Here is an 11602-nt window from a genome sequence, read left to right on the forward strand (position 1 = left end):
CCTATTCCTGCGCTGTAATATTCTTTGTTGTTCTTTGTTTTAAAACTCAAGTTCTGAATCATCAAAGGATTATTTAAAGAATAAAGAACAAAGAAAATTTTTTTAGGAACCTTGTGCCAATATTCAAAGGTTCTCTTCAGGCAGCCGGCAAACATTCCACTTTCAAACGCAATCTCTGACAAAAATGTACCTGGTCATTGTCACATTGTCGTCTGGGGCAGCTTGCAATGCAGATACTGGCTGTCCCATTTTCTGATATTGTACCAGGTGACCATGTATTTAAAAAAGACTTGTCAGGCTGGGAAGTGTTTTGGAATACTTTGAAGTTGTCCAAAATTCCGCAGCGGTTTTAATCCTCAGATTTTTGTTTGAAGGCAGACCTCTGTGTGACACCACCTCATAATTGAGCATTTTTGTACATTCTCAGTGGGCATTGTGCATTCCAACAAGACCATTATCACAAAGACATTGGTAAAAAGAAACAATCCCATGTTCTTGTCAAGTTCCACCACCAGATCTAATAATAATGGTGGGCGGCACGGTGGCACTGGGCAGCACGGTGGCACAGTGGTTAGCACTGCTGCCTCACAGCGCCAGAGACCTGGGTTCAATTCTTGACTCAGGCGACTGACTCTGTGGAGTTTGCACATTCTCCCTGTGTCTGCGTGGGTTTCCTCCGGGTGCTCTGGTTTCCTCCCACAGGTGTGCAAGTTAGGTGACTTGGCCATGCTAAATTGCCCATAGTGTTAGGTAAAGGGGTAAATGTAGGGGAATGGGTGGGTCACGCTTCGGCTGGTCGGTGTAGACTTGTTGGGCTGAAGGGCCTGTTTCCAAACTGTAAGTAATCTAATAAGCTCGCGTCTTAAAAATTAGTGTCTCCAAGTAGCCCCGTGCCAAGGATATGTCAAACATTTCTGACTGTCATTGGAACAGGAGCAGTGCAGAAGGAGGGCATCAAATTGTGATCATTTTCCAAAGTGTTAAGACAGCAGCTTGAGATATTAAAGGGGAAACAGTGATGTTAACAGGGAAAGACAACATAGATAAAGATACTGTTTGGAGATTCTAGAACAAGTCTGAGAATTATGCCCAGGGTTTAGATCAGTGTGGTGCTGGAAAAATACAACAGGTCAGGCAGCATCCGAGGAGCAGGAAAATCGACGTTTCAGGCAAGAGCCCTTCACCAGAATTCCTGACCTGCTGTGCTTTTCCAGCACCACTCTGATCTAAGCTCTGGTTTCCAGCATCTGCAGTCATCACTTTTACTGCCTTAAGAAATATGCCCAGATTGTTCAGGAGAGATGTTAGGAAGCACTTTCACACACAAAGGGCGATAGAGGTTTGGAACTCTCTTCAACAAGTGGCAGTTGGCGATGGATCAGTTATTGATTTTCAATTTGAGATCAATAAAGTTTTGTTAAGCAAAGGTATTACGGGATATGAGGCAACTATACGGAGTTAAGTCACAGATCAGCCATAATCTCATTGAATGTTTGAACAGACTAAAGGGGCTGAATGGCCTCCTCCAGTTCCTACAATTCCATGATATTACCTTTAGCATCCATTGTGGAATTGTAGCAATTGGCAATGACCCAGAGGGTAAATTAAGGGATTTCAGTTTACACCAGAAAGTTGCTGGGAACTTTAACGCGTGCGTGAATGGATGTCAGAAGCAGCCTCAGTGGAACTCACAAGAGGCTGATGGGTAAAGGAGGAAAGGAAAAATAATCACAGAGCTATGGGGAGCGTGAAGCTACTGAGACAGTCCTTTCACAGAGCCAGTATAGACTGGATGGGCTGAATGGTTGTCTTCTGAACACTACCTCAAACTGTTCGACAGGCTGTAGGATACCTCCAGGGTCAGTTGGGCTTGAATCCAGGCTTTCAGTCCAGCAGTAGGATGACTATCATTGGGAGTGTACTTGTGTTGAGGTGGTAGTGTCCCTACCTCTGAGCCGGAAAATCTGGGTTCAAGTCATCCCTTCTCCAGAGATGGGTAAAAACGTCCACGGAGAGGGAATGGCCTAGTAGTTACATTTCTGGGCCACTAATCCGGAGACCTGGGTGATGTTCTGGGAACCATGGCAGATGGTGGAATTTGAATCTAATAAAAGTCTACAATTAGCGATGACCATGTTACCATTGCCAAATTGTTGTAAAAGCCCATCTGGGTCACTAATGTCCTTTAGGGAAGGAAACTGCCGTCCTTACCCAGTCTGGTCTACATGTGAGGTAAAAACAATGACTGCAGATGCTGGAAACCAGATTCTGGATCAGTGGTGCTGGAAGAGCACAGCAGTTCAGGCAGCATCTCGTTGGATGCTGCCTGAACTGCTGTGGTCTACACGTGACTCCAGACCCACAGCGATGTGGTAGATTCTTAACCACCCTCTGGGCAATTAGGGATGGGTAATAAATGCTGGATTAACCAGCAGTGCTGACATGAATGAACAAAGTAAAATCTCTGACCAGATTGATTTGAAAGTCTCTACTGTCACTGTTCAAGAAAACCCTTATTCCTACACTATATGATTCCACCATTCTGGTTGATGGAGTTTGTCTAATCAATCAAGTTAACTGTCTTGGGCCTGTTAAGCGCAGAGAGTTAAACATAGCTAACTGGAGTGTTTAGCCCTCCACCTGCCAAGTTGTAATTGCTACAAATAAGGCAGCTCCTCCAGAGATGAGACTTTTTAATTGCGCTCTTGGCAGGTCAGAATTAGGTTCTTAATAGGATACCCTTGGCTCGTAATTTGAGCAACAGAGCATCTTAATTTGGACTCCAATTGAATTAGGCGTTCCCGTGGAGCCAGAATCTTCCGGGCGATTGTGATAATGCTTCATTGTTTAGGCTGAATCTGAAAGAAGAGAGGCAATTTTTTTCCATTACCACCTTTCACATCCTGACGACGTCCCAATGTGCCTCACTGTCATGTAGCTTTTGAAGAGTGGTTGCTGCTACTGTGTACGACCTTTGGGATATACCTGTGCAAAACATGAACTCCTGGCCATGCAATGATGACCAAACAGCTTGCTTTAATAATGTTGGACTAATATTGGCCAGGTCATTGGGAAATACTCTTTTACCCATCTTCGAAATAGCACCGTGCAATTGGGCTACATTTTCATCGATTCATCAAGACTCGTTAGACAGTACCATCCAAACCAAAAACCTCTACCACCTCAAAGGATAAGGGCAGCAGATACATGGGAACACCACCCCCTGCACGTTCCCCTCCAAGGCACTCACCATCCTGACTTGGAAATATATCACCGTTCCTTCACTGTCACTAGGACACAATCCTGGAATTCCCTCCCGGAAGTCAGAGGTTCTCAAGGGGGTTTAGGGACAGGCAATAAATGCTGGATGGGATAAAAACAATGACTGCAGATGCTGGAAACCAGAGTCTAGGTTAGAGCGGTGCTGGAAAAGCACAGCAGTTCAGGCAGCATCCGAGGAGCAGGAAAATCGATGTTTCGGGCAAAAGCCCTTCATCTGTACTATACTTCTGTACTGTTTATCCTGTTCAGTTCCGAACTCTGCTATTTTAAAGATGGTCCGGAGTCCGTGTGGGATGAGTTGGTTACGGAGGCAGGCACTGAGGAAGCAAACGTGGCTGTAGTAGCGAGTCTGTTTCAGGACATGGTTGAAGAGCTTCAGGGCAGAGGAAATGACCTGGGAGTTGCAGTGGGAGAGGGACTCCCTGAGATTCTTGTAGAGAGAGGAGGAAAACTTCTTCAAGGCAGGCATCCTTGCAAGAGGATTCGCAGTAGGGTTAAAATCAACGAGGTAAAAACAATGACTGCAGACGCTGGAAACCAGAGTCTTGATTAGAGTGGTGCTGGAAAAGCACAGCAGGTCAGTCAGCATCAGAGGAGCAGGAAAATCAACGTTTTGGGCAAAAGCCCTTCATCAGGAATACAGGCCAGTCATCCCCATGTCCCATGTACAAGTGAAAACTAAACTACTGAGGTGTTGTGTAAATACTAAATTTAAATAAAAGACACAAAATTCTTCACACAGTGATTGTCTCACAATCATTGCCTCCTCCTCTCACCTTCATCAATGTGGTGTGGCTATTTCTGGGTAGCCCAGGATTTATTGATGAGTCAGCAACAGCAGCTGTGGGAGTGGAGTCATTTGTGGGCCAGACTGGGTAAGGATGGTAGATTTCCTTCCCTAAATGGCATTGTTTGAACTGGATGGGTTTTTAAAATAACAAAATCTATTGAAAACAAATGTTACCATCTGCAATAGGAGTATTCCTCAGAGAATGAGCCTGAACTTCTAGATTATCAGACCAGTGACATTTCCACTGCATCATTACACCCCCTTCCCCTGTTGTCAAAGCACTGTATTGAGTTCAACAGGATGTTCTATTACCCAGCAGACCTCACCCATGCTTGTGGTATGACTAAACTGTGTCCTTCACTCTCTGTTTCTGCATCTTTGGACCACAAGTCTCCATGTGCCTCACCAAGATAAGACCTCCTTCTGTTTGTTTGAGCTGCTACTAGATTAGATTAGATTACATTACAGTGTGGAAACAGGCCCTTCGGCCCAACAAGTCCACACTGACCCACCGAAGCGCAACCCACCCATACCCCCACACTTACCCCTTTACCTAACACTACAGGCAACTAATCCTGGCCAATTCACCTGACCCGCACATCTTTGGACTGTGGGAGGAAACCGGAGCACCCGGAGGAAATCCACGCAGACTCGGGGAGAATGTGCAAACTCCACACAGTCAGTCGCCTGAGGCGGGATTGAACCCGGGTCTCCGGCGCTGTGAGGCAGCAGTGCTAACCACCGTGCCGCCCACGACTCTTGACATGTCCTTCACTGTTGGACCAGGTTTGATAGCAAAGGTTTGATTAGGTGGGGGTGGTGGGTTTAGGGGCAGTGGGTGTGGTTGGGTGGATTTGGGGGCAGTGGGTGTGGTTGGTGGATTTGGGGCAGTGGGTGTGGTTGGTGGATTTGGGGGCAGTGGGTGTGGTTGGTGGATTGGGGGGCAGTGGGTGTGGTTGGTGGATTTGGGGGGAGTGGGTGTGGTTGGTGGATTTGGGGCAGTGGGTGTGGTTGGTGGATTTGGGGGCAGTGGGTGTGGTTGGTGGATTTGGGGGCAGTGGGTGTGGTTGGTGGATTTGGGGGGAGTGGGTGTGGTTGGTGGATTTGGGGGGAGTGGGTGTGGTTGGTGGATTGGGGGAGTGGGTGTGGTTGGTGGATTGGGGGAGTGGGTGTGGTTGGGTGGATTTGAGGGGGAGTGGGTGTGGTTGGTGGATTTGGGGGCAGTGGGTGTGGTTGGTGGATTGGGGGAGTGGGTGTGGTTGGTGGATTGGGGGAGTGGGTGTGGTTGGGTGGATTTGAGGGGGAGTGGGTGTGGTTGGTGGATTTGGGGGGAGTGGGTATGGTTGGTGGATTGGGGGAGTGGGTGTGGTTGATGGATTTGGGAGGAGTGGGTGTGGTTGGTGGATTGGGGGGAGTGGGTGTGGTTGGTGGATTGGGGGAGTGGGTGTGGTTGGTGGATTTGGGAAGAGTGGGTGTGGTTGGTGGATTGGGGGAGTGGGTGTGGTTGGTGGATTTGGGGGAGTGAGTGTGGTTGGTGGATTGGGGGAGTGGGTGTGGTTGGTGGATTTGGGGGGAGTGGGTGTGGTTGATGGATTTGAGGGGGAGTGGGTGTGGTTGGTGGATTTGGGGGGAGTGGGTGTGGTTGGTGGATTGGGGGAGTGGGTGTGGTTGGTGAATTGGGGGGAGTGGGTGTGTTTGGTGGATTGGTGGAGTGGGTGGGGGTGGTGGATTGGGGGAGTGGGTGTGGTTGGTGGATTTGGGAAGAGTGGGTGTGGTTGGGTGGATTTGGGGGAGTGGGTGTGGTTGGTGGATTTGGGAGGAGTGGGTGTGGTTGGTGGATTTGGGGGCAGTGGGTGTGGTTGGTGGATTTGGGGGCAGTGGGTGTGGTTGGTGGATTTGGGGGCAGTGGGTGTGGTTGGTGGATTGGGAGGAGTGGGTGTGGTTGGTGGTTGGGGGAGTGGGTGTGGTTGGTGGATTTGGGGGGAGTGGGTATGGTTGGTGGATTGGGGGAGTGGGTGTGGTTGATGGATTTGGGAGGAGTGGGTGTGGTTGGTGGATTGGGGGGAGTGGGTGTGGTTGGTGGATTGGGGGAGTGGGTGTGGTTGGTGGATTTGGGAAGAGTGGGTGTGGTTGGTGGATTGGGGGAGTGGGTGTGGTTGGTGGATTTGGGGGGAGTGAGTGTGGTTGGTGGATTGGGGGAGTGGGTGTGGTTGGTGGATTTGGGGGGAGTGGGTGTGGTTGATGGATTTGAGGGGGAGTGGGTGTGGTTGGTGGATTTGGGGGGAGTGGGTGTGGTTGGTGGATTGGGGGAGTGGGTGTGGTTGGTGAATTGGGGGGAGTGGGTGTGTTTGGTGGATTGGTGGAGTGGGTGGGGGTGGTGGATTGGGGGAGTGGGTGTGGTTGGTGGATTTGGGAAGAGTGGGTGTGGTTGGGTGGATTTGGGGGAGTGGGTGTGGTTGGTGGATTTGGGAGGAGTGGGTGTGGTTGGTGGATTTGGGGGCAGTGGGTGTGGTTGGTGGATTTGGGGGCAGTGGGTGTGGTTGGTGGATTTGGGGGCAGTGGGTGTGGTTGGTGGATTGGGAGGAGTGGGTGTGGTTGGTGGTTGGGGGAGTGGGTGTGGTTGGTGGATTTGGGGGGAGTGGGTGTGGTTGGTGGATTGGGAGGAGTGGGTGGGGGTGGTGGATTTGGGGGGAGTGGGTATGGTTGGTGGATTGGGGGAGTGGGTGTGGTTGGTGGATTTGGGAAGAGTGGGTGTGGTTGGTGGATTTGGGGGGAGTGGGTATGGTTGGTGGATTTGGGGGCAGTGGGTGTGGTTGGTGGATTTGGGGGGAGTGGGTATGGTTGGTGGATTTGGGGGCAGTGGGTGTGGTTGGTGGATTTGGGGGCAGTGGGTGTGGTTGGTGGATTTGGGAGGAGTGGGTGTGGTTGGTGGATTTGGGGGGAGCTGGTGAGTGCTGGATTTGGGTAGTGTGGGTGGGGGTGGTGGTACCCAGGCTGTGATGTTGCAGATTCTAGATTAGAGTGGTGCTGGAAAAGCACAGCAGTTCAGGCAGCATCTGAGGAGCAGGAAAATCAACATTTCGGGCAAAAGATCTTCATCAGGAATTGAGGCAGGGTGCCTACAGAGTGGAGAGATAAATGAGAGAGGAGTCGGGGTGGGGAGAAAGTAGCATAGGGTACAATAGGTGAATGGGGGTGGGGATGGAGGTGATAGGTCAGAGAGGAGGGTGGAGTGGATAGGTGGAAAAGGAGATAGGCAGGTAGGACAAGTCATGGGGACAGTGCTGAGCTGGAAGTTTGGAACGAGGGTGAGGTGGGGGAAGGGGAATTGAGGAAACTGTTGAAGTCCACATTGATGCCCTGGGGTTGAAGTGTTCCGAGGCAGAAGATGAGGCGTTCTTCCTCCAGGCGTCTGGTGGTGAGGGAGCGGCGGTGAAGGAGGCTTAGGACCTCCATGTCCTCGGCAGAGTGGGAGGGGGAGTTGAAATGTTGGGCAACGGGGCAGTGTGGGTGATTGGTGTGGGTGTCCCGGAGATGTTCCCTAAAGCGCTCTGCTAGGAGGCGCCCTGTCTCCCTAATGTAGAGGAGACCGCATCGGGAACAACGGATACAATAAATGATATTGGTGGATGTGCAGGTAAAACTTTGATGGATGTGGAAGGCTCCTTTAGGGCCTTGGATAGAGGTGAGGGAGGAGGTGTGGGCGCAGGTTTTATAGTTCCTTTCAGTGACAAGGGAAAGTGCCAGGATGGGAGGGTGGGTTGTAGGGAGGCGTGGACCTGATCAGGTAGTCATGGAGGGAATGGTCTTTGTGGAAAGTGGAAAGGGGTGGGGAGGGAAATATATCCCTGGTGGTGGGGTCTGTTTGGGGTGGTGGAAATGTCGTCAGATGATGTGGTTTATGCAAAAGTTGGTAGGGTGGAAGGTGAGCACCAGGGGCGTTCTGTCCTTGTTACGGTTGGAGGGGTGGGGTCTGAGGGCGGAGGGGTGGGATGTGGATGAGATGCGTTGGAGGGCATCTTTAACCACGTGGGAAGGGAAATTGCGGTCTCTAAAGAAGGAGGCCATCTGCTGTGTTCTGTGGTGGAACTGGTCCTCCTGGGAGCAGATACGACGGAGGCGGAGGAATTGGGAATACGGGATAGCATTTTTGCAGGAGATACGGTGGGAAGAGGTGTAATCCAGGTAGCTGTGGGAGTCGGTGGGTTTGTAAAAAATGTCAGTGTCAAGTCGGTCGTCATAAATGGAGATGGAGAGGTCCAGGAAGGGGAGGGAGGTGTCAGAGATGGTCCAGGTGAATTTAAGGTCAGGGTGGAATGTGTTGGTGAAGTTGATGAATTGCTCAACCTCCTCGTGGGAGCATGAGGTGGCGCCAATGCAGCCATCAATGTAACGGAGGAAGAGGTGGGGAGTGGTGCCGGTGTAATTACGGAAGATCAACTGTTCTACGTAGCCAACAAAGAGACAGGCATAGCTGGGCACATATGGGTGCCCATGGCTACCCCTTTGGTCTGGAGGAAGTGGGAGGATTCGAAGGAGAAATTGTTAAGGGTGAGGACCAGTTCGGCCAAACGAATGAGAGTGTCGGTGGAAGGGTACTGTTGGGGATATCGGGAGAGGAAAAAGCGGAGGGCTTGGAGGCCCTGGTCATGGTGGATGGAGGTGTAGAGAGATTGGATATCCATGGTGAAGATGAGGCGTTGGGGGCCGGGGAAACGGAAGTCTTAGAGGAGGTGGAGGGCGTGGGTGGTGTCTCGAACGTATGTGGGGAGTTCCTGGACTAGGGGGGATAGGACAGTGTCGAGGTAGGTAGAGCTGAGTTCGGTGGGGTAGGAGCACGCTGACAAAATGGCTCAGCCAGGGTGGTCAGGTTTGTGGATCTTGGGAAGGAGGTAGGATTGGGCAGTGCGGTGTGATGTTGCAGATTGATGTTCTCCTGCTGCCTCCTGAACACTTCACTTTAATCTGCTGCCGGCGTTCTGAGTCTAGCCCATTTAACAAGATACATCAGAACACAGGGGTTAGGAGCAGGCGTAACCTATTCAGCTCTTCAAGCCTTCTTCCTCCATTTAACGTGGTCATGGCTGATCTTATCCTGGTCTCAGCTCCCCGTCTTGCCTGCTGCCCGCAGCCCTCATTTTGCTTTCCATCAGAAACATATCGATTGCTTTCTTGAATCTGTCCACTGCACTCTGGGACAGAGATTACCACAGATTCACCACCCTCTGACAGCAGTAGCTTCTCCTCATCCCAGTTTTGAACCTACCTCCTGTCACTCCATATCTATGACCTCTTGTTGATTAGATTTCCTACAGTGTGGAAACAGGCCCTTCAGCCCAACAAGTCTACACCGACCCACTGAAGCACAACCCACCCAGACCCATTCCTCTACATTCACCCCTTACCTAACACTACGGGCAATTTAGCATGGCCAATTCACCTGACCCGCACATCTTTGGACTGTGGGAGTAAACCGGAGCACCCGGAGGAAACCCACGCAGACACGGGGAGAACGTGCAAACTCCACACAGTCAGTCACCTGAGGCGGGAATTGAACCCGGGTCTCTGGTGCTGTGAGGCAGCAGTGCTAACCACTGTGCCACCATGCCGCCCCCAACCGTGCCACCCCCGTGTTCTTGACTGTCCCACAAAGGGAACACCTGTTCAATGTCCACCTTATCAATCCCCTTTTATATTTTATATCCCTCAATCAGATCTCCCCTCATTCTTCTGAACTCCAGTGAGTACAGGCCCGAGGTGTTCAGCTGCTCCTTGTCCGACAGCCCGTTCACCCCTGGAACCAACCTGGTGAACCCGCTCCGAACTGTCTCCAGTGTCACCACATCCTTCTTCAAGGAAGGAGACCAGAGCAGGGTACAATACTCCAGGTGTGGTCTCACCATGCCTTACATCATTGTAACCACACTTCTTTACTTTTATAATCCAGTCCTTTGGCAATAAGTGCTAGGATTCCATTTGCCTTCTTTATTACCTGCTGGACCTGCACACCCACTTCCTGCGATTGGTCATGTCACACACAGAATGAAGGGTTTGATAATGGGGGTCTGTCTCCCTGAAGATGTGCTCTTGGCATTCCAATCATCCCATGATGGACCATCACGTATCAGCAGTTTTACAAACATAACTAATTCTTAATATGCATACTGGAGGCGAAAGGGAAAGAGAGGGGAAAGATTTATAAGGGAACTGAGGAGCAACTTTTTCATGCAGAGGGTGGCATGTTTATGGAATGAGCTGCCAGAGGAAGTGGTGGAGGTGGGTATGATTACAACATTTAAAAGGCATTTGGATGTGCACATAAATAGGAAAGGTATAGAGGGTAATGGGCCAAAGCATCCAAATGGGACTAGTTCAGTTTAGGGCAAAAAACAAACTGCAGAGACTGGAATTGAAAGCAGTTAAACAGGAGGCTGGAAGAACATAGCAAGCCAGGCAGCATCAGGAGGGACAGGCAGGAGGCTTGGGGAACACAGCAAGCCAGGCAGCATCAGGAGGGACAGGCAGGAGGCTGGGGAACACAGCAAACCAGGCAGTATCAGGGGGGACAGGCAGGAGGCTTGGGGAACACAGCAAACCAGGCAGCATCAGGAGGGACAGGCAGGAGGCTGGGGGAACACAGCAAGGCAGGCAGCATCAGGAGGGACAGGCAGGAGGCTGGGGGAACACAGCAAGGCAGGCAGCATCAGGAGGGACAGGCAGGAGGCTGGGGGAACACAGCAAACCAGGCAGTATCAGGAGGGATAGGCAGGAGGCTGGAGGAACACAGCAAGGCAGGCAGCATCAGGAGGGACAGGCAGGAGGCTGGAGGAACACAGCAAACCAGGCAGCATCAGGAGGGACAGGCAGGAGGCTGGAGGAACACAGCAAGCCAGGCAGTGTCAGGAAGGACAGGCAGGAGGCTGGAGGAACACAGCAAGCCAGGCAGTGTCAGGAAGGACAGGCAGGAGGCTGGGGGAACACAGCAAGGCAGACAGCATCAGGAGGGACAGGCAGGAGGCTGGGGGAACACAGCAAGGCAGGCAGTATTAGGAGGGACAGGCAGGAAGCTTGGGGAACACAGCAAGCCAGGCAGCATCAGGAGGTGGAGAAGTCACGAAGGGTTAATACCTGAAACGTTGACTTCTTCACTTCCCGATGTGGCCTGGTTTGCTGTGCTCATCCAGCATCCCATTTGTCTACTTTAGTTTAGTTTAGGAAACCTGGTCAACATGAACGTGTTGGGCCAAAGGGCCTGTTTCCGTGGTGTACTCCCCTGTGCCTCAATGATATCAATGTTTTACATAATAAAACATAAGATCAATGGATTAGTGGAAAGGTGGTTAAGTCGGTTTTTCTCTCATGTTGGTTCTGTTCCTAACTCCTGTGGGTCCAATGGGACAAATACGGCTTTCAGATTTAACAACAAAGGTTGCTGGAGAAACTCAACAGGGCTGGCAGCACTTGCTGAGGGAGAAATCGAGTTAATGTTTTGAGTATAGTGTGACCCTTTTTCCAAACCCAAAGTTTTGA

The sequence above is a fragment of the Hemiscyllium ocellatum genome, chromosome 4 (assembly GCF_020745735.1).
Source record: "Hemiscyllium ocellatum isolate sHemOce1 chromosome 4, sHemOce1.pat.X.cur, whole genome shotgun sequence".
In the NCBI taxonomy this organism is placed as follows: Eukaryota; Metazoa; Chordata; class Chondrichthyes; order Orectolobiformes; family Hemiscylliidae; genus Hemiscyllium; species Hemiscyllium ocellatum.